The sequence below is a fragment of the Falco naumanni genome, chromosome 9 (assembly GCF_017639655.2).
Source record: "Falco naumanni isolate bFalNau1 chromosome 9, bFalNau1.pat, whole genome shotgun sequence".
Lineage (NCBI taxonomy): Eukaryota > Metazoa > Chordata > Aves > Falconiformes > Falconidae > Falco > Falco naumanni.
In genome coordinates this window covers 2,322,955-2,347,604 of record NC_054062.1, presented here as the reverse complement: position 1 = coordinate 2,347,604, position 24,650 = coordinate 2,322,955, and the positions used below count along the sequence as shown (strand labels likewise).

Here is a 24,650-nt window from a genome sequence, read left to right as displayed (position 1 = left end):
ATAGCAAGGAAGTGTTATCTAATGCTGCTGCCTGAGAAGGTAGTTCCTGCCACCTTTCCCCATCTCCATGTTTCCTGCATGGGCCGATGGAAATGGAATGAGCAGCCCGTGCAGAAGCTGGAAGTGTAGACCTTGGGCTCGACACAGGTGTCACACTAATTTTCTGTCAGCACAGCCCCAGTGCCGCTGGCAGAGCCGCTCCTGGCTTCCGTCAGTGCACGGGAGGAGCAGGGACTGCCAAGGGAGGGGGCGCAGGGCGGGGGCCAATCCCCGTATTTCCATCTGGCTGAGGGTCTGTGTCTTTGGCCACCTCCCTGATGACCTGAATGGAGTTAAGCTTGACTTAGACTGGGGGAGAGGGGAGAACTGAGCTCTACCAGCTGCATCCTAGAATAGAAAAAGGCCACTGGAGGGGGAGGCAGTGTAAGGAAGGGAAGCTAACGCCGTGGCCTCTGTGATTCTGTCTTTGCAGATCCCTCAGGCAACATAACCATAAACAGCCTCTTCAAAAAATGTGAATATTATGCTCCTTTCTGACAGTTTTTTCCCCAATTTCCTTCTGCCTTTACAAGTAGCTGAAGAAAATAAATATTTAATGACCTATTTCAATATTTTAATGTAGGTTTCTTGGTTAAAACACCACAAATCTCTCCGTGAAAGGGCGACAATAGAATTATAAAGTAATGAGCATTGCAGCAAGTGGGAAGTTTGTTGGAAAGAGGGGGGGTGGGGGTGGGGTGGGGAAGAGGGTAGGCTGCAGAACACGGGGGCTTATCTTCATTAGGTGGCAATCAAGCACTCCTTTCCAGAGCTTGTTGGGAAGGAAAGACCCAGACAGTTTGTTGGTTTACCCTTCACCAATCCTTTCTAGAACAACACAGCAGTTTCCCTCCTCCACAGCCCAGCTGGACCATGTTACTTTGGTCAGCATCCTGGTGCAGGCTGCAGCAGTTTGGAGCGAGCCGTTAGCTGGAGAGACTCTGGGGAGCGAACACAGCTGATGGCCCAGCTCTCCAGCTCACCAGGGACATGCGCTCCCGCACTGTTACAGGCACCCCAAGGGCCATAAAGGACCTGTTGCCCTTCCCCCGGTGCAGCCTGCGGTGGTGTGTCACCACTCTCAATACATGATGGGGCGGTTGTAGATCCGCGCAGCTCCACCACCTCTTTTCTAACTCTCACGACACTGCTCCGGCTGCTTCCCTCTTTGTGGGTTCAAGTTGGATCATTTTTTGTCAATCAGCTGTTAGGTCCTTTTTGTGGCACTTTCACGAAGACCACATTTTCACTCATCCTCATCTACCTTTGAGGTTGTTCTCTTGTGTAGGAGACATAGCTGTACAGTGCACCCAGTGTAGGATCTCGGTAGCACCCACAAAAAAAGAAGCCAGAAAATCACATCCTTGCACCACTGTGGACCTCATGCCACCCTTACGTCCTCACACAGGGGTTGCAACAAATAATGCACGTTCCTGGTGCTGGGCCAAGGCTACTTCATTAAACAACACTCATGGTGCAGTCAGGGGAGGCATGCGCAGAGCATCAGCCTAGTTCTTCTGAGAGAGGTGGGCTGCAGCCCAGGAAATGTAGCAGTGAGTAGTCTCTGTGTAGATACAACCTGAGAGTAAAAACTTGGACTGGTAGCTGCAGTGAATATTTTATACCACTCTCTCCCTCCCTTCTCTGTCTGATCTCGGCAGCAGTCTCTAGCCAACATAATTCTTTGTGAGTTACTTTCGTTAGCAAAACCTTTCACCCTATGAAGATGTTCTACTTAATTAGTAAAAGTTCAATTTTTTTGTCACCGACAGAGCCCCATACATCACCATGTCTGGAGAGTCATTAGCTATAAAATTAATCAGGGTGGATAACGGCTGAATAGAGTCAGAGCCCTTTGTGTTCCTTCCCACATCTTTACCTCCAACGTGAGAACTTTTTCAAGAAGGAGAATCCAAAAAGCATCTCCAAATATCCAGGAGACCAGTTTCTAGGGTAGCGCTGGAGTCAGGGACATTCCTGAGCCTGAAGTGGAGGGGGCAATCAGGCCCGGGGGGCGAAGGGGGGCAGGAAGCCAGAAGTCTGTCAGTTTTGTTCCACCTTGGTCAGACCCACGAAGAACTCCAGCTGAGGGGCTCTGGATGGTGGAGATTTTCCTTTCACCTGCCTCTGGGAACACATCAAAGGCACTCATTGCTCACTATCTTCATGGCAAGTTTGGTGTGAGCTTGGGCTGTGAAAGAAGAGGGATCAGGTCAAACAGAAGGGTGTGCCACATACTATAGCTTGAGGACTGTGTGCCATGAAAGGGTGTCCTACAGAAATCCAGGCCTACAGGAGAGATTCAGGCAAGTAGATGACTGAGTTTCTAGCGCAGCCTGTTTCTGTGGTGCACCAAAGGAGCCACAGCACAGGGCTCCGCCACCTGGCAGATCATCTGGCTGGGTGTTTCTGGCAGCCCCACTTTGTAATCCCTTGAGCATTCTTCAGGGCTCCATGTGTGGTAGGGATGAAACGAGGTGCCTTTGCTCCCATGCCTTTCACCAGCATGTCCAATTGTGCGGGGCTGCTGCCATCAGAGTTTTCTGCAGCCCACCATGGTGTAACACGGGACTCCTTCCCAGCTATGTACTCATCTCTGCTTGGGAGGTTGCCACTTGGAGGGGACTACTGCAGTTTCCTACAGGCTCACCTATTTCCAGGCGGGTTGACAGACACAATTAGACCAAATGACCAATGGCTCAGCATGGACTTGCAAGTCAGCTTCTTCCTGGTTGTTCTTGACTTTTTCACCAGTTTGCTCCCTGGCTCTGGAGTCTGGGCTTTTCCCCTGCCCATCTGCATGCAGGTGGGGAATGTTGTACATAGTTGTGCTGAGGATGTTGCATGTTTTGCAGGAATTTTTGGACAGGCACATTAGCTTAAGAGATTTTTTATGAGAATAAGAAAATCCTGTTTTGTTCCTATCTCCCGAGCACAGGACACTGTACATATGTCAGTCTCACATCACCTTTTGCTGCTCTGATACTTCTTAAAATTAACAGGGAGATGACAGTAGCTAGTTTTGGTGCAAAACACTGATATTCTTTATTTTCTGGTGGTAGTATGGTGGTAGTGTTAACAGCAGTAAAGGAGACCTTACAGTTTGGTAGCAAAGAGAAATAATTATAGATAATGCAAGTGACTGCAAGCGAGTTGATATCGCTTATAATTCTGCATAACTGATCACAGGACCTCATTAAAAGTGAACTCCTCATGGTAGACTTCATTTTGGTACAGAAGAAGACCAGACAAGGGGGAGGAAGGAAATACTTTGCCTGCACAAAAGTATGTCATCCCACTTTGCAATTCTCCTCCTCAGAAAATGTCTGGGAAGCAGCCATCCCGGGAACGACTCGCCTGGGCTCTGCACTCCTCCAGGACTTGCCAGTTCTCTTCTGCCTCCGCTGATGCTCATAACACTGTAGCATTCTGGAGTCTTCTCTGACTAACAAGTGGCTCAAGGCCGCTAGCTCTGTCCTCACACTCCTGTCGAGTATAGTTAAGTAAGTGTCTTAACAAATGGGAAGCGATTTCGCTGCCACATCCCTTCTGGGTACGAATCACACCCAGCCAGAATCACAAACGCTGAGGCCTTGTCCCTAAGAATGAAGCATGTGTATCTCAGGAAACAATTTTGTCCTTGGTGTCTGATTGATTTATAAAGCTTGTTTTCAGCATGCTTGTGAAGGGATAAAGTAGAAAAAAATGGAGCTTTAAGCCTCAAAACTCAGTGTGATTCCTTGCAGTAGGACATCCTTTAGGCATAGTGTCTCTGCAGAGCTGCAGAACTTTTCTTGTTGCTTTCCTTGGCCAGGCAAGGGTGGAAAACAAATGTTTAGTCTTGGTATTTACCCAAACCAATACAGATCATGCACCACCACCACCACCACCACCACCCTCCCCTGCTTATCATTCCTTTTAAAAATAACAGGCAAGGATAATTTCTCTTAGGCTCAATTGAAATTTTTTGTTTTCCATTAAGCATAAAGAAATCTTTTCATCTTTGGGAATCCTTAAGCTTAAGACAAATACAATTTGGGTAACAGAAACCTCTGTTCTCTTTTGAAGAGTTTTCATTTCTAAAATGCCAAAATGAGATATTATCTTTCTTATTTACTCTTGTTTCCAGATTAGCTATTTGAGGGAGTCAAAACAAATTTGTGAAAAGCTTCCTGCACCCTGAAATTACTTTTTCAGCAAACAAAAAATCGACTTCTACATTATACCCAGATACAGTTATCAAGATATGTTTCAGGCTTTCCCCAAGCACGTTTCCCTCTTAAGCTTTTATTTGCAAGGACTGAAAAGCTCCACTTCCAAACAATGCCTTTCCAAAAATTACTTTCAGGCCAGATTATGGCTTGACAATGTCTGCAGTGTACGGGACCCTAATGGGGGGGGCTCTTGGCGTATTGATAATATCACATATACAGGCAGAAAGATGCCCCATTCCCATCCAGATCCCATCTTTAAAGTACTTAATGGGTGGACCATTAGCACTTTAATCATGGTAGAGATCATCACTGCTGATGTAGACAGAAGAATGAATTTTTTTTATTATTATGGGCAGGTAAAGATGTCATCAAGCTATTTGTTTTGTGCTTGATGATCAGTAAATGAACTAATTTATATATAGGATTAGTGTGATCTATAGAACAGAGGTCAGGAACAGAAAGCAGTACCCTGAACTATGTAAAGAATTCTCTCAAGAGATGTTCTATCTGGTCTTCTGCTTTGCACTGAATTCGTGTGAGCATAAATACATAACCTCCTGCTGCCAGTTTGAGATTGGATAGATGGACAGAGGGTTCAGGTACAGAGCTGCAACATACATCCCCTCTGCTCCCATAAATTAGCCTCCAATATCCCCAGTGTGCGTGTTGCAGTAACCTAGAACACGGACTGTAACAGTTTTCTCCCAGAGGTTCCTTGTTGCCATTTGGCACTTGGAGTAGCCACGAATTTTCTCCCCTACGAACCAAAATCTAGCCACTTGTTCGATGTTTACTGGGGCAGCTGATGAGAACATTTTGAAAATGTCTACATCTCAGTGGAAAAAAAGTGAAATTTATGTACGAGTATACACAAAATGTTAGTAAAATGATTTAGAGATTCTCTTCCTTTGTCCCACTCTTTTGCAGTCAGTACCACTCTTGGGCAGGGGGAACCTGCAGTGCATTGCTGCGAGTCGATCTCCACAGCCCAAGAGACCGTGAGTGGTCTCTGGGGGCTTCAAAATCAGCCTGTGCCTCAGGAGACACATTTCCAGCCCCACCGTGTGATGGCAGCCCCTGTGACTTTAGGTAAACCTTTCCTCTGCTGCTCTTGGCTCTTCATTACCCAGCTCACCTGTTCCCTCCTGAGTAAACATTTTAGGACAGGGATGATGTCTTCAGTCACGGGTCCACAGGGCTAAGCACAAAGCAGCCTTGATCTCAAGAGGGGTATGAGGGTGCTAACATAATAGCAGTAAGGAAAGCAAAAGCTCTCTCCATTCCCCCTCCTCTTGTTTGAAGCTGAGAGAGGAGTTAGCTGTTGTCCTTAAAGGGCTTGAAAAACAAATCACTTTTGTGTTTGTTAAGTGCTGAACTTCATGCACTACAGCATCAGCAGGCAAAGATGAGAACCTGCTCAGCTAATTAAGATCCAAGGTAGGAAGCAAAATGGGTGCTAGTGAAACTTCCCCAGGAAAGCCAAAGTCAACCAGTTATTAAAGTCTATTAAGGCAAAGAAATGTCAGCAAAGGGTGATTTCTGGAGGAAAAGCCCCCCTTTCCTCCATGTCACAGCCCAGCATCATGCAGATGTCACATAGAAGGGATTCAAGTTTTTTCCAAGTGTTTTCCAGCTTCATTGCAGCATCTGCCCCAGGCACACAGTACCCAGACAATTTGCTCCAATTTGTTATCAAGATGCACCAGACTTCTCCATAGTCTCTTTAGTCTCCCAAGTTCCAGGATGAAAAACCTCTAAGTGCAATACTAGAGCAAAAATGGCTCCAAGGCACCCAAGTTAGGATGAATGTGCTTTAAAAGCATCCGTTAACTCCGTATCTCTTTTAAGCAATAAAAATTATTTCACACACTGTCTGCAATCCCCATTTATAGGGCTTCAATACTTTGGTGGATGGAAAGAAGGAAGCCTGGGGCATGCAGAAAGGAAGGTAGTGCATAGCACTCACATAGCACATTTTGTAGTAATCAGTTAATTTGATGGTCTTTTCAGACTTTTCCCTACAGGGTGATGTCTATGCAAAAGTCTGGGCCTGTGGTTTTCAAGGCATCATCCATGCCCTGCCTGCTCACAAAACACAGATCAGGATGCCTGGGAGGGTTTGCTTCTGGTGCAGTGGCCACAGAAGGCTTGCCAAATGCATGTGTGCCTGATGGGCTGCCTCCCCATCCCACCCCTAGTTTTCCAGCAGGCTCTGCCTACTTTGTGGTGGCTGAGGACTGTCAGGGACCAGGGAAGCCCAGCTGGCCAGCAGCTCTCCATCGCAGTTTGGCCGGTTGAGCAGCACAAGCAGGCGTGGAGGGGAGCTGAGATGTCCTGGTGATGGGGAGCTGTAACCCTCGAGGGATGACTGTGGCATGTTCAAGGCACAGGGAAATGTGAGGCTAGGCAGTTGGCCCCCCACCTCTCTCAGAAGGCTTGTCCTTCAGCAAATGAACTTTTTACTGCATGTCACCTGCCAAGGCTCAACGGGCAGTCACTCTTTCCTGCTCCAAATATTTTTTATTGTCATTTGTTCCTGGTTCCCCATCCCAGAAAAAAATACCCCCGAAGGCTCAAGTGCTGCTTTCATCTTTCTTTACTATTGTCACTAGTTTTCCCATTCCCCTTTGTCATGCAAAAGAAAAAATAAATAAATAAACCCCATCTTAATTATACACAGGCACACGAACATCACAAAGGAGCTGTTAACATAATCAGCAAAAAGCACTAATTCCAACAATCTTTCCCAGGGCCCTTCATGGTGTGTGATGTTGGAACAGCCACTGCCGAGCGGTGCTCAGGAGTGGGGCTGCCTCCCCGAGCCATCTCTTCCCCCTTCCTCCCACCACCCCCTGCCACCTCTGCATTCCCTGTCCACCCCCCACCATGACTCTCCCCGGCATCCCAGGGTGGCTCTCAGGGCCAACAGTAGCCCTGGCCCTCCTCCTGCCTCTCCCTGGACTCCCTCCGCACCCTCCCCCGCCCGCAGATGCAGGATGCTCAGATGCTCGGGTAGAACAGGCACCTCCTGCCAGTTGGCGGGTGCAGGGAGCAGGCTGGATGCGGTGGGGGTTGAACTGTTGCCATTGGAGATGGCAGCAGATGCTTCCTGGTGGAGGCTGCACTGGCTAATTCAGGGCTTTGTGGTTTGAGACAGAATCCCAATTATTTCCAATTAGGAGATTGTAGTGACAGCTGCTCTGAACAGGGCCTTCTCTCGCAGCCGAGAAACCTGCCGCCAGTTTTAGCCAGGTTCGGATACCTGCGTTTCCAGCACGGGGCTCTCAATCTTTCCTTTTATAACCTCTTCTTCTTCCACCTCTTGCTAAGCAATTCTTCCTCTCTCCCACACAACACCACCTCTCATGAGGAATTTGGCAGTGGAATCATCCTTATCTCTCGCTTACCAAAATCCATTCATTTCACCCTTTCTGTATGCAGGATTTAATTTTCCCGTTGTGCGGTCCAGGTCTCCCTCTTCCCGGTTCCCCCATTACCTCTGCCTGCCCTGTGATGTATGGACCTTGTCAGGCGCTTTTGGCCTGACCCAGCCAGCCAAAATCAGAGGAAAACCTGGTTTTATTTTGCCTGGGGAGAATTCATCACAGAAAGTGTCTCATTTAGGGAAATTAAGGATGAAGGAAAGGGAGCGCGAGAAATTTATTCTGCTTTAGTGTTAAAAATATATCTATCTACTGCTGTGTTAAAGGCTGATCCTTTCTCTCCAATTTTCTCTTCTTGTCCAACCGTATCACACAGCCCAGAGACAGAACTCAGGAGAAAGGGGCACAAGCCTTTGCTGGCTTGAAATGCTGGCTGTGCTAGAGGAGCCAACAGGACAAGAAGGAGATGCTGAACAAGACACGTTTCTCTCCTTTCTGCCTCATAACTACTGAGCAGAGGCAAACCTAATCCTAAAAATACAAACTAGACAAATCCTCTGAAAGGAGAAAGGGGAATTTGCGGGTGCTGGCTTTATTTATGATTCAGCTAAATCCTTGTTTGTTTGGATACTGAGTTTGTTGGATCACAGCAGGCTCAGCAAAGCAAAAGCAAACCCTGAGGTGTGCAGTGCAGTCCTGGAGAGCCCCAATGCAGAGGCTGCGGTGCAGAGCTTGCTGTTCCTGCCCTCCCCGAGCAGAGGGACTGGCACCTTTCCTGGTCCCCCTTTCCTATCTCCCTGTCCAAATACAGTGAAAAGGTCATGGTTTCCTCAAGGATATTTTCAGAAGGTGCTTGCCTTTACCAGGGAAGGTGCCATTTGGCTAGACCAAAGCCAGCCCAGCTGTTCAGTGTGAGCACCAAGCAGCTGTGGAGCAGCTCCAGGGAAGCTGTAGGGCAGATTTGCAATCACAATTTCCTTTGCTGTAGCAAACCCACAGCTGGAGGGAGCCCAGGAACTCTCTCAAGAAACAGTTGTCTTCTAAATATGCTTGCACTCAGAGGGGACAGCATAGGGAAGCTGGGGACACTACCCATGTTGAGAAGGTGCCAAGGGGTGGCCAGGTTCCACCTTAATACAGGTGATGTAAACAGTGGTACTGGTCTGGGCACAAGCCTCTGCTGTACCAAGGAGAGACACAACATAAAAACCTCAGCTGGTGTCTAATCCACTGACACCAACAAGAATTTTGACAGCGGGTTTTGGCCCATAGTGTTTTATCTTGATACCTGCATAGCTATGGTCTTCATCATGCTTTCCCTTTTACATGGGATCCAAGAGGAAAGCTTTTAGCCCAGGACATTTTTCAGTGTGATGCAAAGCACCGACACAACGTGGTATTTGCATGACAGTGTTGTCTGTTAATCCATGTGGAGCACTCCAAGGGGAAAGCTTTAAGCCCAGGAGATTTTTCATTGGGTTGCAAAGCACCGACACAACGTGGTATTTGAATGACATCGTTGTCTGTTAATCCATGTGGAGCACTTAGATGCTACAGAAGATAAGTGCCTTGTAAATACAGATAAATAGATTATATTAGACCTTGACAGTGGTTCATGCAAAAGGCATTTTTATGTGCAAAAATAGTAACATTGTAGAGAAATAGCTATTATTTGAAACCTTGGGCTAGAGCTTCCATAATTGATATTGTTGGAGGAAAGAGGAAGCTAATGGAGAAAAGCTGCTCTGACTGCCCTTTTGTCATTGACTAATTCTTTCAGCAGCCAAAGTGACATTACCCAGCTCCCATTTAGGCCTCAAAGCATGTGGCCACATTTTTCAAGAGAGCACAGCTCAATGAGTCCCTTCAAAACTCTTCTTGCAAGTGCTGTAATGGTGGGGATGAGGGAAGGAGAGTGCTTTTGAAATTCTGCTCTCCCTCTTAGATCTTGACTGCTTGGAAATCCAGGCCACGACACAGCTCAGAGAGCAGCCCAGGGAACTGTCACTGCCCAAGGATCTGGACTTTCATACATCCCCAGTGGGGATATCCTCCTCAGCAATTTCGAAGGTAGCGGGAGGAGAAGGACGTGGGGGTTCCTGTTATTATTAGCTTGGCCAGGCCTGATCACAGCTTGAGTTTAAGTACCTGGTGCCTATCCCAGACCATTCAGGTCCAAGCTCCCAGCACGCATGATGTACCTCCAGTGATGCAGATCCACATCCTACTAAGCTACACAGTGCTGGTCTACTGCAAAGACAGGCAGACCCTGGATCTTAATTTATCCCCACAAAAATAAAAGAAAGAAGAGCAGAAAATAAACATCCGAGTGATCTAGGAAATCCTGAAACAAACAGCAGTTTTGTTCCTCAAACAAGCTGCAATGAAGTAACAGCATTACTCCCTCAGCACCACTTGTTCCCATTGCATTAGGAACAAAACCCAAGTGCTTAAAAGCCAGGAGATAAATAATTAAGAACAGCATACATCTTTTATTGCCTACATAAAACATATAAAGGGTGAAATCCTGACCCATCCAAAGGCAACGTCAAAGTTCTTCTTGGCTTTAGATAAACTTCGATTTTACCTAAATTGTTTTGTCAAATACAACGAAATGTGGGGTTTAGGACACCTCAACAATCTTAATCCTGACCAGAGAGGTGCTTTTCTATGATCACTTCTAGAATTTAAACAGAAAACAGAGCCTTTTTAAAACATGTGAAACACACCTATAAAATTAATGTTGATTTGAAGTTGAATGATATTATGCAATATTTATATATATATATAAACATATATATATATATATAAAGGGGCGCATAGTCACCTATTACAAATGCGGTGTTACCCAATACTTGGAAATACTTCAGCTAACTAATCGTATTTGCCACTTAGGAATATTCCTTAAAAGAACAAGTTTGTACACCAACTTGAATGAAATGAAAATATCACATAAAAGAAGGGAAACAAAAAAAACAGTCCACAGGTTAAGCAAGAGGTCGTTTTGCCAGAATAAGAAGTGCATTTCTTTGTACTCAACTTCAAAATATGTATTTATTATGTGGGCAATATAGGGTTTCAGGAGTCCTTAATCATTCATTTCCTTGTTTTTAAGTGTAAGGGTTTTGCAAATGATGTGATAAGTAAGTACATTGTTGTCACTTAGCAACCTTAACTTGTTTCTGAAGTGAGTTGTTTGTTTCTATAATAAGTGAGACACTCAGATACCATGGTGATGAGCATAGGAGACCACATGCTTAGAGAGAGTGCTATCTTGATAAATATGATATTGCTCAGAGGTATAAGACCCCCCACAAAAGAGTTCTTCACTCTTGCCTACAGCATAGAAACATGGTCACTGGCAGTGTCTGTGTTGCCTTCTGAGGAGCATCTGAAAATTGTTCTGAAGACGAGCCGTTGTCCTCTCAGGTAGAAACCCCCAGAATCTTGGCCCTAGCTATGGCCAGAGGCCACCTCTACAAGGTCCAAGCGTGACTCCGGTGGGTTTGCAGACAGCTCTGCAATGTTTTTGTTGTTGCCACCAGCTGTCAGTGCGAAACTTTATTCTTTGCCAGCTCCATGCTGAAAACAACATCTTCCCATCTCCAGGCAGTCCTGCTAGAGCGGCACTGGGCCGTCCCTTGTCCCCTAATTCCTCCTTATGCACTTCTGATGTAACACAGCTATAAAGCCAGCTTAGCCAGCAGGTAGAAGATTGCTGGCGTCTGGGAAGCCTGCTGTGATAAAGAACCTCCAGTACAGTTCCTGCAGATGGGAACTGATGCCAAACCTTAAGGGCCACATCTGGGGAAAAAAGGAAAAGGACAAATAGTATGGGTCCTTCAAATTTGGGCTTCTTATTTCTGGGAGTAAATTAAAGCACAAGAGCTAATAATAAATGTCAAAAGAGATTCTAGACAACTCTGTTCCACCCTAGAACCGCATTTACTGTACAAGACTCCAGTAAATCCCTGGAGATAGTCGATCCTGCTCAAGATCACCTGATTTTTCCAGTTTTTCTCTTCCCTTTTCTATGTTTCCTGACTTTACACACAATATGTTTGTATTGCTGCTACTGCTACTTGAGTTTAAACTAATCTTTTAAAGAAGGATGAACCACATGAACTTTCTTTTGGTTTTAGAAATCACATCCATATTCATAATCCACTAATCATGTTTGATAAATCAGAATTCATTGTGAAACGTACTAACCCTTCATGTTGCTTCAGTTTTTAATCTTGTAGGAAAAGCAATCGTCAATGCAACATATTTGAAGGGGTTGGGCTGGGCTCTCTTGGGTGTCTTGTTGAGTCAGCTTCCTTGTTTGCACAATACAGCTTGTGCTTCTGAATCTAAGCTATCATCTAAAAACATAATTAAGTCTTCAGCACTTCAGTAGCGAAAGGAATCTTCACAGTGTGAATCAAACACCATCTTCTCGGCGATGCTGTCCTGAGTCTGCAACTTGTCTGGAAGAGCAGCTCTGAGCTCTCCCCTCATTCCAGTGGTGTAGCTACACTGAAACCTCAAGATCTTATTCTTGCAAGTCAGAAATGGTATTTCACCTGCAGTCAAAGAATAAACAGAGACAGGACTGTTTGTGGAGATCAGTAGTGTCTATCATTATGAAGTAACTTCTTTAACCTGGACACGGTTTGTGGCTAACAGTGAAAAGATGGTATTTCTGCCCCTCAGTCCTTGCACATGGATATGCATGTTTGGATGTTCTCTAACTGTTTGCAAAACAGGATCTTTTGGTAATACCTAGATAAGTGCAAGATTAGCTACATCACTTTTTTACTTTTGTTTTTCCCCCCTTAGGTCCATTAATCCTGACCTTTGCTTTAGAGAAGGAATCCTCACGAGTCCAGATGCTACGATCTATTCTGTCTGCTTCTTTTGCTGCCTACTCCAAGATCATCTCTTCTTCGCCACTGCTGTGTGGCAGCTGGGCTGGGACAAGAGACAAGCAGCCCACAATGGAGGAAGGACAGTGACAAAGTGGAGAACTCTACACCATGGACCCCCCTCCTGTGGGTGGTGTAAAGGTGGCTGGCTCCAGTCCATATACTGGAGTTGCTCTGCTTTTCCCACAGTCCCAAGTTTTGGGCTTCCACGCCTTCCCAAAGAAATACAGCTGTTATTTGCTGAAGCAGATTCTAAGCCTGCCACACTTAATAATTCAGTGGTGAACTTTAGAGCTGAGCACAGGTTGAAAAATAACTTGCTTTAGTAAGTAGAAAATCTCCATTTCTGCTGCCTTCGCTTCTCCCTCCTTCTCTCACCCGTGGCCCTGGCAGCCCCCTGCAATCCAAACACTCACCGTTATTATGCTGTGGAGTGAAAGAGAAAGGCGGACGGGGGGGTTGTGGGTGGAGGTTCATTTCCTCTCTGTGGGATGTTTATTGTTTTTTCTGCTCTCTGCGGTCCAAGGTCTCTGTCGTTTTACGTGATATTTTATAATGGGAACGGTTCTCATAGGCACCAATGAGTTCATCTGCAGAGATGCATGGATCCTGGAGATTTAAATTTATACCTCCCTGACGCCGCTGTAATTGGGACTCCCGGGAGAGGAAACCCTGACAAGTGACACAAATAAACCCTGCCAGACCCCTTTCAAGACCTGTAGCAGCAGTAACCCCGGGAGGATTCCCATGATCAAATTACCCTTAAACAAATGCTTCTGCAGTAACTAAGGATGTAACTGCTGAAGGTCAACAAGGTGTTTGTAGAACATCTTTTCTAGGTTTATTTCCCATCGCCTGCTCCCATTCAAAGACCATGAGTTGCAACACTGGCAGAATGGAACTGGAAGAAGCTGCAAACCTAATTAAAACTCGTTACTCCAATTGTCTAGGAATATATCATTCCTTTAGGCCTTCTCCACCCCTGTAGCTATTCAGGCATAATTACACCAGCGATGTTTCCCTGAATATAAATGAATAATATAAAGTCCACACATTTTCTCTCCTGTGAACGGAAATTTGGCAATGTCTGTGACACTTGTTTGGGGAGCTGATGAAAACATTTTGAAGATGTCTGCATCTCAGTGGAAAAGAGGAGGTTAAGGAAGATTGATAGACAGGCAGATAGATATGGATATACAGATATATCCACAGATATATATAAAAATGATTTACAGTTTGCTTCCTTTCTCCCACACTTTTGCAGTCAGTACCTTTCTTTGGTGGGGGGTACTGCAGTGCGTTGTTGTAATCAGATCTTGACAGCCAAAGCAACAGTGATCTTTAAGTTTGGCCTGTGCCTCAGGAACCCTTATTTGCTTTCCCCCTTGTCATGCCAACCTGTGTGACTGGATCAGCCCCTTAATTGCTTGCTCCTATTTTTGTTTGTTTGTTTGATTGGCTGGTTGGTCGGTTTTTCTTTCTTCTTTTTCCTAATCAGATTGTAAGCTTTTTAGAGAAATGACCTATTGTATAAATATATGTTATTTCCATGTAGGAGGAAAAATAATTAATACTGATATGTCATTTAAACAGCTGGAGGGGAATGCATTGCAGGTGCTGCATTGCTTTAACTGTTGGTTAAATGAAGAAAAGTCACCATAACTGACTCACAAACTGTGTTGGTGTAAAAATTCTGTATTGATCTTATACAAAACACAAATAACTCTTTCTGATAAAGGTAGTAGGACAGACAGAAATTACAGATGTAATACAAAAAAACATGGGATGAAATTCTCAGACTGGGTTTTATAGGAAGTTCAGACTTGAAGACTAAGGGTGATAACCATCTTTTATTCTGGATTTCCTCCCAGAGGCTGCTCGGTTTGAAACATAAAGATACTTGTTGGTTAGCACAGAGCTTTGTGGTAAGCCTGATGCCTGGCAGGATCTGTATGTTCAACGCAAGCTTGGTGGGACCCAGGAACTTTAGCAAGATTTTCTCAGAAAGAATGAGTTATAGTGTCAAGGGACTCCTTCAATCCTTGCTCATTGTTTACCATTTAGTCGTTAACTAAAGCTCACATTCCTGGATCTAGCCCTGTTTGCAAATTATCCCTTGGGGTTTTGTTGCAATACAGGCCATGTCCTGGCCTTGCATCTCCCAGTCATGTTCTAGTCATACTCCTGTTTGTGAGCTGAACTCTTCCATGCAGCCAGAGGAACAGCTGGTGCCAACAGGTTGGCATTCCCAGGAACAGAGCATGGCCAGCAAATGTCCCATTCAGGACTCAGCTGCAGGGAGCTGTTCATATTCTTGTAGTAAAGGAGGAAAACCAGGGATCTTCTCCTGAACACTGGACCTACATCCCAGGGGATGGGAGGAAGATCCCCAGTCCTAGTCCAGGCTGTGTACCTCAGTGCAAGCAGGTTCCCAGACACACTTTCCAAGGTTTTGAGCAGTCTAAGTGCCTCAGCAGGTGTAGCCATACTACCATGCCGTACACAGTCCACCCAGTAGCTCACCACCCCATGCGTTTCCCAACATGCCTAAGTTTTCCTGCTATCTCAGTTACTCAGTGCTCCAGGTCATTCTGTGCTGGTGGTAAAATCTGCAGTCACAGAACTGGACTTTTGTATGTTTTCCCTCAGCTCACAATCACCAGAAGATGATTTAATTGCGTGAGAAAATGTTCTCTTTAATCTCTTAGAATTAGTCATCTCTTCCTCAGTCATCTCTCTATATTTTTGGTTAGAGAAACTGAAAATCTTAATATATCAGTGACATTTATAGCACATGTTAATATTATAAAACGTCAGCGGTCTATTTGCAGAAATGAATACTGATGTGATGGGAGTGTTTTATTATGTCAATGACTTTTATTATAAATATGATAAAACTGTGTCATCTTTTTTTTTCCAAATAAAAAATAAAACCACCTAATCATTTATCTCAAGGTTACTGCTCTGTTACATGGTTAATTTATTCAATAGCACTTTTAAAACAAAGAATACAATCTGTAATGGATTTTCACATTGTGTGGTCATTTGGTGGATGTTATCATTTATTTGCATGTTTGTTTAGGATTAGAGTGTGACAACGAGCACAGAAAGAGGGCTCATATAGTGGCTTCCTATGGATACAAAGCCAGGAGACAAGATCTAGTTTTAAGTGAATAATTATTCATTTACCAGAGAGAGAAAGGTAGCTTGATATCCTGGCATCTCCATTGCTCTCGCCAAGGCTACCGGCTGCTGAAACTGCCGTGCTTCAATCCCACCAGCCCCGTCTGAAGATGATGCTCTTGAGAGGGTTCCCCACCTGATGTCCCCTAGCCCTCAGGTTCATTACCAGACCCACAGAGATCTCAAGGCCCAGGGTGGTATCTTGAACAAGCCCGTTGTGAGGGCTATGATACCATCCTACCAATTAATCTTTATTACTACAGCTGGTATGTACTGTTGTGAGTAAGCTGAACTGGTCATGATAGGTTATTGCACTTCCAACACCAATAGTAGTGTGGCAGTCACAAAAAATCAAGAGCTCTTTATGACGATAATGATATTTTATGGAAAAAAAATAATAAATACTGAGTGTTTGTATATATTTCTGCTCTTGTCTCTTTGACTGTTTAAATTTCCTTTACTATTTTTTGAAAATTGCAGACTCGTAAGAATCATCTTTACAAGAAATAAAATATTAGTGTATTTAAAGGAGGGAATGAGAAAACTTGAATTAATTCATACAAAGTATCGTGACTCTGAGGGCTGGGATTTTATCGTGAAAGTCCCTCCCAAGTTGGAGGCAGCCACCATAATGAACTGGTGCATCCTTTGTCCCCGAGTTAACAGGCAGCACGATGAGGGATCTGTACCTGTGGGGAGGAAGCGCAGGGAGGACAGAGACTGCAGCGTTGAGATCATGCTGTTGCCATGGTTGGTAGTGTGCAGGTGTGCAAGACGTGAGGATATTAATTTTATTTTTAAAAAAACTTTTTCTTCTCCCCTTCCGTCTAATGCACTAGCGTTACTGCAGGGGGAAACGCAAGGTTACAGTTCTCAGAAGAGACACCTGTTACCGACTTGGAGGAGGTCAGGAATGGGCTGTGGAAGACGGCTACCATACAGTAGATAGTAAATCCAGGGCAAAATTTAGTAAGTGGCTGTTTTTAACGGTAGGCACCTAAAAGGTCTAGAGAGCCACCCAGTCTGTTTTTTCACGAGACCTCTGCTACTGCTGCTGAGAAACAGCAGAATCGTTGCATGCATGAGAGGGGCTGGCCAGAGGGGTCTGCAGGGAGCTTGAAGGGGCTGTGGGGAGTGAGTGCAAAGCTGAAGAGCCTTTTCAGATGCCACTGAACCAAAGAGCAGCACAGGGCAGCGAAGCACCCTTAGCTGCTACTCGAATGAAAAATATCTGTAAGCTGACTTTGCTGGAGTGTGCCGGAATTTCATGCTTTAGGTGAAGAGAAATAACTTTCTGTTGGTGTCCAACTGGGAGATGCTCTGAAGGGGAAGGCATGAGGTGACCATCTCTGGGGCACTGTCCATGGGACACAGTGGGCTGTGTGCTGGCTGTGCCAGGACCGTTCCCTTCCCATGCAGCAGGAGGAATGCTGAAACGGTGCCTGGGTTGTTAGGCTGCCTCAACAGTGTGTTTATGATGGTTCCTCAAGGACTCCAGTCCGAAGTAGCAGAGTCACACAGCTGTAGCAGGCTTCTCCCTCCCAGAAGTGAGCTACAATAGCACTTTAGCTGCAGACAGAACAACAGCTCTTTAAAAGGAAATGCTGCCGCTTCTCTTTTAAATGTTCCACTGGGCTCTTGAGGAGGTTTGCAGACACCCACAAGGCTCTGAATGCTGAAGGGTGCAGTAATGAGCCCTCCTAATTCCCAGCGCTCTCCAGCCGGTCTCGTATTCGCAGCGAGAGAGAGCAGGGTGTCGTGTGGTTGCAAAGCAGGACCCAGGAATCAGCTTGTCTCATAGTTTTCCTTTACTTTCCTTCTTCTCAAGCCTTAATGGGGGAGAGGGGATATACATCTTCCTCCCCTGGGTTGCTAATGGCTATGACTAAACTCAAAGTAAGTAAACCATGGCAAGTTATGCACACCTTGAGGAAATGCCCTGTTGAAGAAACATGACTCAGGGTTCATTCAGAAGATTTCCTAATTAGACCTACAGGAAAGTATGATCCCCTTTCATTTATATTGCTGTCAAACAAGCTGCTCCCGATATTGGTATGAATTAATTGTTCCTGCTGTAGACTTCATAGATATCTTGTTACTGGCGTTTAACATATCTTTAAAGCCCGGTCTATAGAAACACCCTTCTGTGTAGCATCCCATTGCACTCAGGAGTTTAAAGATCCATAGCAAATAAGACTGGAAGTAAAGCCTCCTGAGACACAGGTGGATTTTTAAGCCTCCAGAGAACACCGTGACTTGGGCTGTTGAGATCTGGTTATTGATCTGGTTGAAGATGTGCTGCTGTTCTTGGACCTCGGAAAAAATGTATTGATGGGTGGGAGAAAGGAAGAGAATCTATAAACATTTTTTATATACTTTATCTATTGATACATCTATATATCCATACCTAGCTGCCCAGCTGTCTATCAGTGCATTTCATTGCAGTTCTCCACTGGACACTTGTACGGCCTCTGCTCTTCAGCTCACCCTCCTCGTACAGCTGGTGCTGGTGCTCGCTCAGACAACAGCCGGACGAATGCCAGTCGTGTTCTGACCTGGGCTGGGGTTTGCTTGCATTACTCCTGCAGCTGAGTTTTATAACTTCCATTTCCTCCAATCTCATGCTTCAGGAGCTGGCCGCTGGGAGATAGATCGTGTGAGGTAAGAAACTCCCCGAGGTGTGTGCTAGGATTTCAAAACACACCATGGACGGTGCACTGGAGAGCAAAGCTGACTGGAGGTCACCCAGGAGATGCCTTTAGTGAGTTCCAGAGAGACAAGCATGGCATGATAGTGCATATAATACCAGCAAACCAGTGGACCCTGAAGCAGATGAGTGTCTTCAAGCTGGTGTTACTCTGGAATATAGAAAAGACGGAGCCTGAATGGCCAAGAGTGGGAAAGGTACAGCAGGGGGCAGCTCATGGAAGGAGGAACATGGGCTAAAGGTGAAGGGGAGCCTGTGTGAGATGGCAAGAGGTAAGAAACCATTATAATGACACAGAAAGATAATTAGGAGATTAAATGAGCAATCAGAGGGGATGTCTGAAAGGCCTTAATGTAAAGGCAAAACTGCCAAATCCATGATGCTGCTGATAAGCATGAATAGTGTAAGGAAGGAGTGGGGCATCTCAGGGACTGACATAGGGTGGGAACTGAGGATCTTGAAGAAACAAAAGCTGCACAGTGATGCTAGAGAAAACCAGAAGCATCAGCCTGAGACAGAGAAGAGGGATAAAGGATGTAGGACCAAAGCACAGAGATACAAGTTTGATTTATGGAGAGAGAAGAGCCTGGGAGAGGAGGACAGCCAAGGGGAAGTGCTGGCAAGAAGGATTCAGTTGAGGGAGGAGTAACACAGTGGACAGGGACAGCCTGCCAGATCTTGCTATTCTTTCCATTTGAGTTTGTCACTTCACTGTAATTTCACCTCCACCTTGCTGAGTTTCTTAAAGATGACTCATTAAAAAGAAAAAAGAAAACAGAAGGAAAAAAAAGTAAAAGAAAAGCAATAGCCACCTATTTCTTATCTAAAATGAAAGGACAAGCTGTGTTTTCTATTTGGGCTAGAAAATGCCTTTCAGAGCTCAGCTGGCATTTAATTTGTTTATTCATTCTCGGGACTCTGTCCTCTCCCTGCTCCTATTTCCCACAGTTGCTCCTAAGTGGAAGGCAAAGCCAATAATGGCCAGGTTGGGGGTGAACTTTCAAACCCACAATATTGGAGCAGGTTCAGAAGGAAACAAACGGACACTGCTCAGGCATAATTTAGGAAATGGCTGGAGACAGATGGGCATTTGGAGCTGTAACAAGAACAGGAAGACCATGAACTTTGGGGCAGCAGGAGGATTTTCTGACAGTTCAGGGAAGCCAACAGTGCTGTCTCAGGAATAAAGAGGGGTGCTAGCAACATTCCCATATGTGAGATGAAGCCCAGGTGAAACTGGCTTTCCCCTTTCTGGAGATGTGACCTTGGTACCGTGGTGGCAGTGGGTGGCAATGAATGATGACAGCTTTATGAGAGTATCTGTGACAATGAGGCTTAGTTCCTGCAAAGCTCCAAATGGGACTTTTAAATGCTATTAAACCAGCTGTGCAGCATTTTCTGGTTCACAAGAACAGCAGTGGCAAGGTCTGTGCCAATTTTCCATGCGAGGATGTGCATGTGGGCATGCATGTGCGTGCACAGAAACTGGAGGGGCTGCAGTGCACTAAAGCCCTCCCCGTTCTCCCAGGCTACTTTCTGATTTCAGGTCTGATCTGAGGAGGAAGGGAGCTAGAAATACAATGTCCTTTGAAAAGAGGGGCTTAACTCCTGCTGGCCTTGTACATAGAGATGGGGACACTGAGGCAAAAGGAGGCAGATGTTGCCACCTGCCAGCTTGCCACGCATGGTCTCCTTCCCTAGTTCACGCTGCCCTCTCTGAATAGCAGATTCCAACTGCTTCTCCTCGTCTCAGAGGAACCTTATTTTCCTGAGCTCACACTCTCAGCACTCATGGATGATGTTTTCCTCTGGAATAGTTTCTGGTTACTCAGACTAGAGGCCAAAAGACCAACAGGACCTTCTGGCAGGTTGCAGTGGGGGGAACCAGGCAGAGGTGAGTGGGTATGAGGACAGGTTTATCAAGAAAACAGCCAAAAGCAGCAAAAGGATGTCAACCTTTGACACTAGAGTACATCACTTAGAAATGGAAAATAAGTGTAACATATTTTCATGTTTCAACTGGACAAATTTGATTTGAGAAAAGATATGCCTGGAGAAGGCAAAGCAATGCGGTCAGGGTTTGACTCCTGGCAAGTGCTTCAACAAGCCAGGAATCTCTGATATCCCATCCATCTATCTGCATCCCAGCCTGAATTTTGGGAGCCACCCATCACTTAGCCAAGCTAAGCCCGGCTAAGCCACACTATCTCTTCTGGCAGAAAACGCTCTGCTCTGTCCTGTCCTTGCCTTGCCTGTCTGCCTCGCAGCACGAGTCTCTGCAGAGCAGCCAGGCCATCAGTCTCTCTTTCGCGTTGGGTTTGCACAGCCTTTTCCTTGGGATCCAGGGGACTTGTTTGTATTAACGTAATTGGCAAACACATTGTTCAAATATTAGCAGTGGCAGCAAAACCATTGTGCGGGACTAGTCAAGAGGCAAGCGGTCCCTTCACTCGCGACAGTTAAAACCTGGATGCTGTTGCCAGGCATGTTAGGCGCTGAATATGATCCAGAAAAGCCGTCCAGCTCTGAAGCTGGCTGAACCGCTCCAGTCTTAGTCATTACTAATTTGACTGGGGATAAAACTACATATAAAGGCTATTGTCTGCAATCAAAAGCAAGTGACAAAGCATTTGGCATTGCATTCGGCTGCCCCCGCTGCAGGGAGCAGATGAGGCAGTCCTGGTGCAGGAGCAGGATTAAGGCAGCTGTGCTGAAGGAGCCTCCCCTTCCCTGCATGCCAGGTCTGGTGTGCCCTCCCCTTCACTAATTCCAGCTGTGTGGTCCCAGAAGAGGTGAAGCAGGAGGGTTGCATAAGGCTGGATAAAGGTTTGAATCAGCAGCTCCAGCACTGCGGGAAAATGTCCTAATGGCTTTGCTGCTGCACCATGTTTATGTAACGTGTGAGTAAGGAGGTTTTCTGGGCAGCTTGTTGAACAGCACTTCATGGGAAGCGTTTATAGCGGTAAGCCAAATTCCACAACCCCACTGAAATCAATGACATTTTATGCCAGGTGTGAACCAAGTCAATATTTTTATGATGACGCCTTCACTGATATAGTCTTTGCCTAAAAAAATAGAATGAAAGCCATCATGAAGCTCAGTCTATGTTTAAACATATGGACATGTGAATAATGCAGTTCCTGTATGGCAATAAAAGGATGGGAGGGTGATCTTCTAAACTCTTGATTGATTAATTTTATGTAGCAGACAATACCAAGCCTTTGATGTGATGAAGGGGCTGGGGTAGCCATGTCCATGTCTCTGATATGAGCCAGCCTAATGGCTGATGAAAGTGAGAATTTGAGTCATTCACTACTTATCTCCCTTCTAAGGCTGTGAAAAGAAGTGCCAATAAGATCACAGAGATCTCCAGATTACCTTCGTGTAAAACCGAGTGCCAGTGAGAGGAAGCTGGCAAAAGCATCCGTGGGATTAATAGGAATTCACTTACCTGTCACTGCCCTTTATACAAAACCTCCAGCATCTCCTCCTTCATGCCACTGGCCAATGGTACCAGCTTGCTTTTCAGGTAAGTCCCCAGTTCTTGGAGACATGTATTAAGGAGTACTTTTTGTGTGTGTGTAAGAAAACATGCAGTGGGTTTTTTCTGTAGACGCAATTGGAAAAAAAAAACAATCCACAACTCCCCCCCACCCCATGATCCCAGCATATCCTAATGATTTAAAATAGAGAAGACACATAAACAAGAATTAAAAACATGCTTCTAAAACCTCATGCATTTTTTTTTCAGCTACTCTCATGCTGTTTGAACACGGAAAGCTGGGCATACTCTGGATACAGCCGATGTATCTCCTGCTATAACTCTGTTGGAGTTGAGATGAGCTACAGAAGCAAACAATTTGGCCCATAATTTTTCTCACAATCAGCAATTTAAAAAAATAATCTCTGAAAGCAGTGGGTGTTTGAACAGTGCTCTCTGCTCATGCTGATGCTTTCCCTTATGCTCCATCCTGAACCAAGCCGTGTGTGCTGTTTGAAGCCTTGGCAGTAGTACAGCCTGGACACGGAGTGGCCCTCCACCTTGTCAAAGCACCCAGACCATGCTTCTGCTCAGCTAGGCTCAGGCTAGACTACAACAGGAGTAAATCCCTCCCAGCCTGCCTTCTCACTTCCCCAGACAACTGACATTTGAAAGAAAATCCATCCAAAGTCTCTTCTACTTCAGGTATGTCACAGCAATGCCACGTCCTCCCTTCTATGGGTAAACTGAGGTATGGAGAGGATACCTGTACATTAAAAAAATTATTATCTATAAATGACAATAGAGATTTTAACCCCCCAACTGCATATCCTGCTCATTGGAGTAATTTTCTTCTTAAACCCAGTCTTACACTTCAACTGAAAGTCTATCTTTAGATGAGAAGAGAGCAAAACCTGTGGCTTCAGCAAAGTGTTCCTGTTGGAACTAAAGAACCCTGGTGCTTTCGGTACGTTATTGTGTTCATTTAATTATTTTTTTTTTTAAATAATGGGGGAAAATAAGAAAGCAAAAATCATTAAACGAAGCTTTTTCTTTCAATATGTATAAACTCAAAGAGATTGATGAACTGATTTCTTTTCTACACAACGGTTTTGTTAATGAAGTTTGTTGTTGCTTATTTACCTTTACAAATATCCAAGGACAGCTTCACAGCAGGGTTTATGTTATATCCCAGGAAGCAGAAAGTTTGTGGGTTTAAGGAAAAGTTTTTATTTGACATTTATACCAGAACACAGATCTGATTCAGATGCAGAATTTTGTCCCACTAAGGTATTTCAATATATCAATAGGGTTGATAACACAAAAAGCCAAACATAACCATAATTCTGTTGCAAAATAGTTGAAAAGTAGTTTGAAAACGCTAGAAATTTTATTTTAAGTTAAAATCCTCCAGATAAGTCAATTTGCTTCATGATAATTATATTTTGGGGCACATTATTCTCTCCCACGGCTTCAGATTAGGTCTTATACCTGTCTGCTTCAAAGGAAATGTTGAAGCCATTTCTGTGATGCTGATCTCTTTCAGCTGATTTTTTTTTTTTTTTTATTATTTTGATAGAAATGAAATACTTCTTTGCAAATATTTTGATGGAAAATTCCTAGCAATTTCCCAAAATTCAATAAATTCAATTGCATTCCTTAAATGGTCTAAATTCCAAGAAAACCAGCATCCTGAATCTGTGTCCAAGGGAAACAGATACACTCTTTCTAGTGGGTTTATTATGTTTAGATCTTCCTTGGTTGTTTCCCTGTGCCCCCTCTGGTTGCTGCTGTTCCCAGCGAGAATGGAGCACTATTATAATTTTGGCTGCTCCCCATTTGAGCATCCTGGCTGCTTGTACATCCCGTAGACACTGAGCTAGAGAGGTGCAGGGAAATGGAAGGATGCCTTCTGGGGAGCATCATTTCAGATCCATGCCAAATTTTTGTGACCACTCAGCCCTAAAATGGCATTTGTCTCCCATTTCCCCATCCCCAGACAGCTATTAAGAGCAGTCATATTCATTGCTAGCAGGTCACCACTTATCTTTCCAGCCTGTTATGTACTGATATACTATGGCAAGCACAGGAATAGGAGATCTTCACATGGAGCTGCAGATCCTGGACCATTTAAGATGATTCCAATAGGTTCCTTTTATTACTTTATTGCTACCAGGAGCCAGCCAACCATAAAATAGCTGATTCAGGTTCAGCCACATGAAATTGAACACATCCCACTCTCTTCGCCCCATGCCCCACCCCACCCCCCTTCCTTCCCCCCAGTTGTACTTCACAGTGAGTTTTGATAAGCCTTAGGGATATGTGTCCCTGCATGATCAAAGTTAATAAACCAACAATGAGATCCTGAAAGTACTAATGGGATAATATATGGGGAGAAAAATGTACTGGGGAGAAAAAAGAAGGCAATATGTAGAAAAGGTGAGGGGAAAAAAGTAGAAAGAAGTAAATAGGGACAGGAGCAAAAATGAAAAAATGAAAGTAATGCAAAAAAAAAAAAAAAAAAGGGGGAAAGGATAGAAGGGAAAAGTGCAGATGGAGGAGACAGAATGGAGAAGATGAATGGGTGGGCTGAAGGAAGGCAAAGGAAGGGGAAAGCAAAGTAAGGAGTGATGAAAGAACTCCGGAGTGATCAGTTTTGCAGGTGCATCTCAGCAGGTTGCCTCTGATCGGCTCTCTCAGGGACACAGCATGTTACCTGGACTAATTTATAAAGGA

General features: G+C 44.8%; 1 long non-coding RNA gene across 1 annotated transcript; it reads left to right on the top strand.

The window, feature by feature from the left end:
• Positions 1-21,096: 21,096 nt before the first annotated feature.
• Positions 21,097-22,812, top strand: LOC121094212. Its single transcript, XR_005829780.1, has 3 exons — positions 21,097-21,395; positions 21,766-21,962; positions 22,185-22,812. It is a non-coding gene; the product is annotated as an uncharacterized LOC121094212 (long non-coding RNA).
• Positions 22,813-24,650: the final 1,838 nt, after the last annotated feature.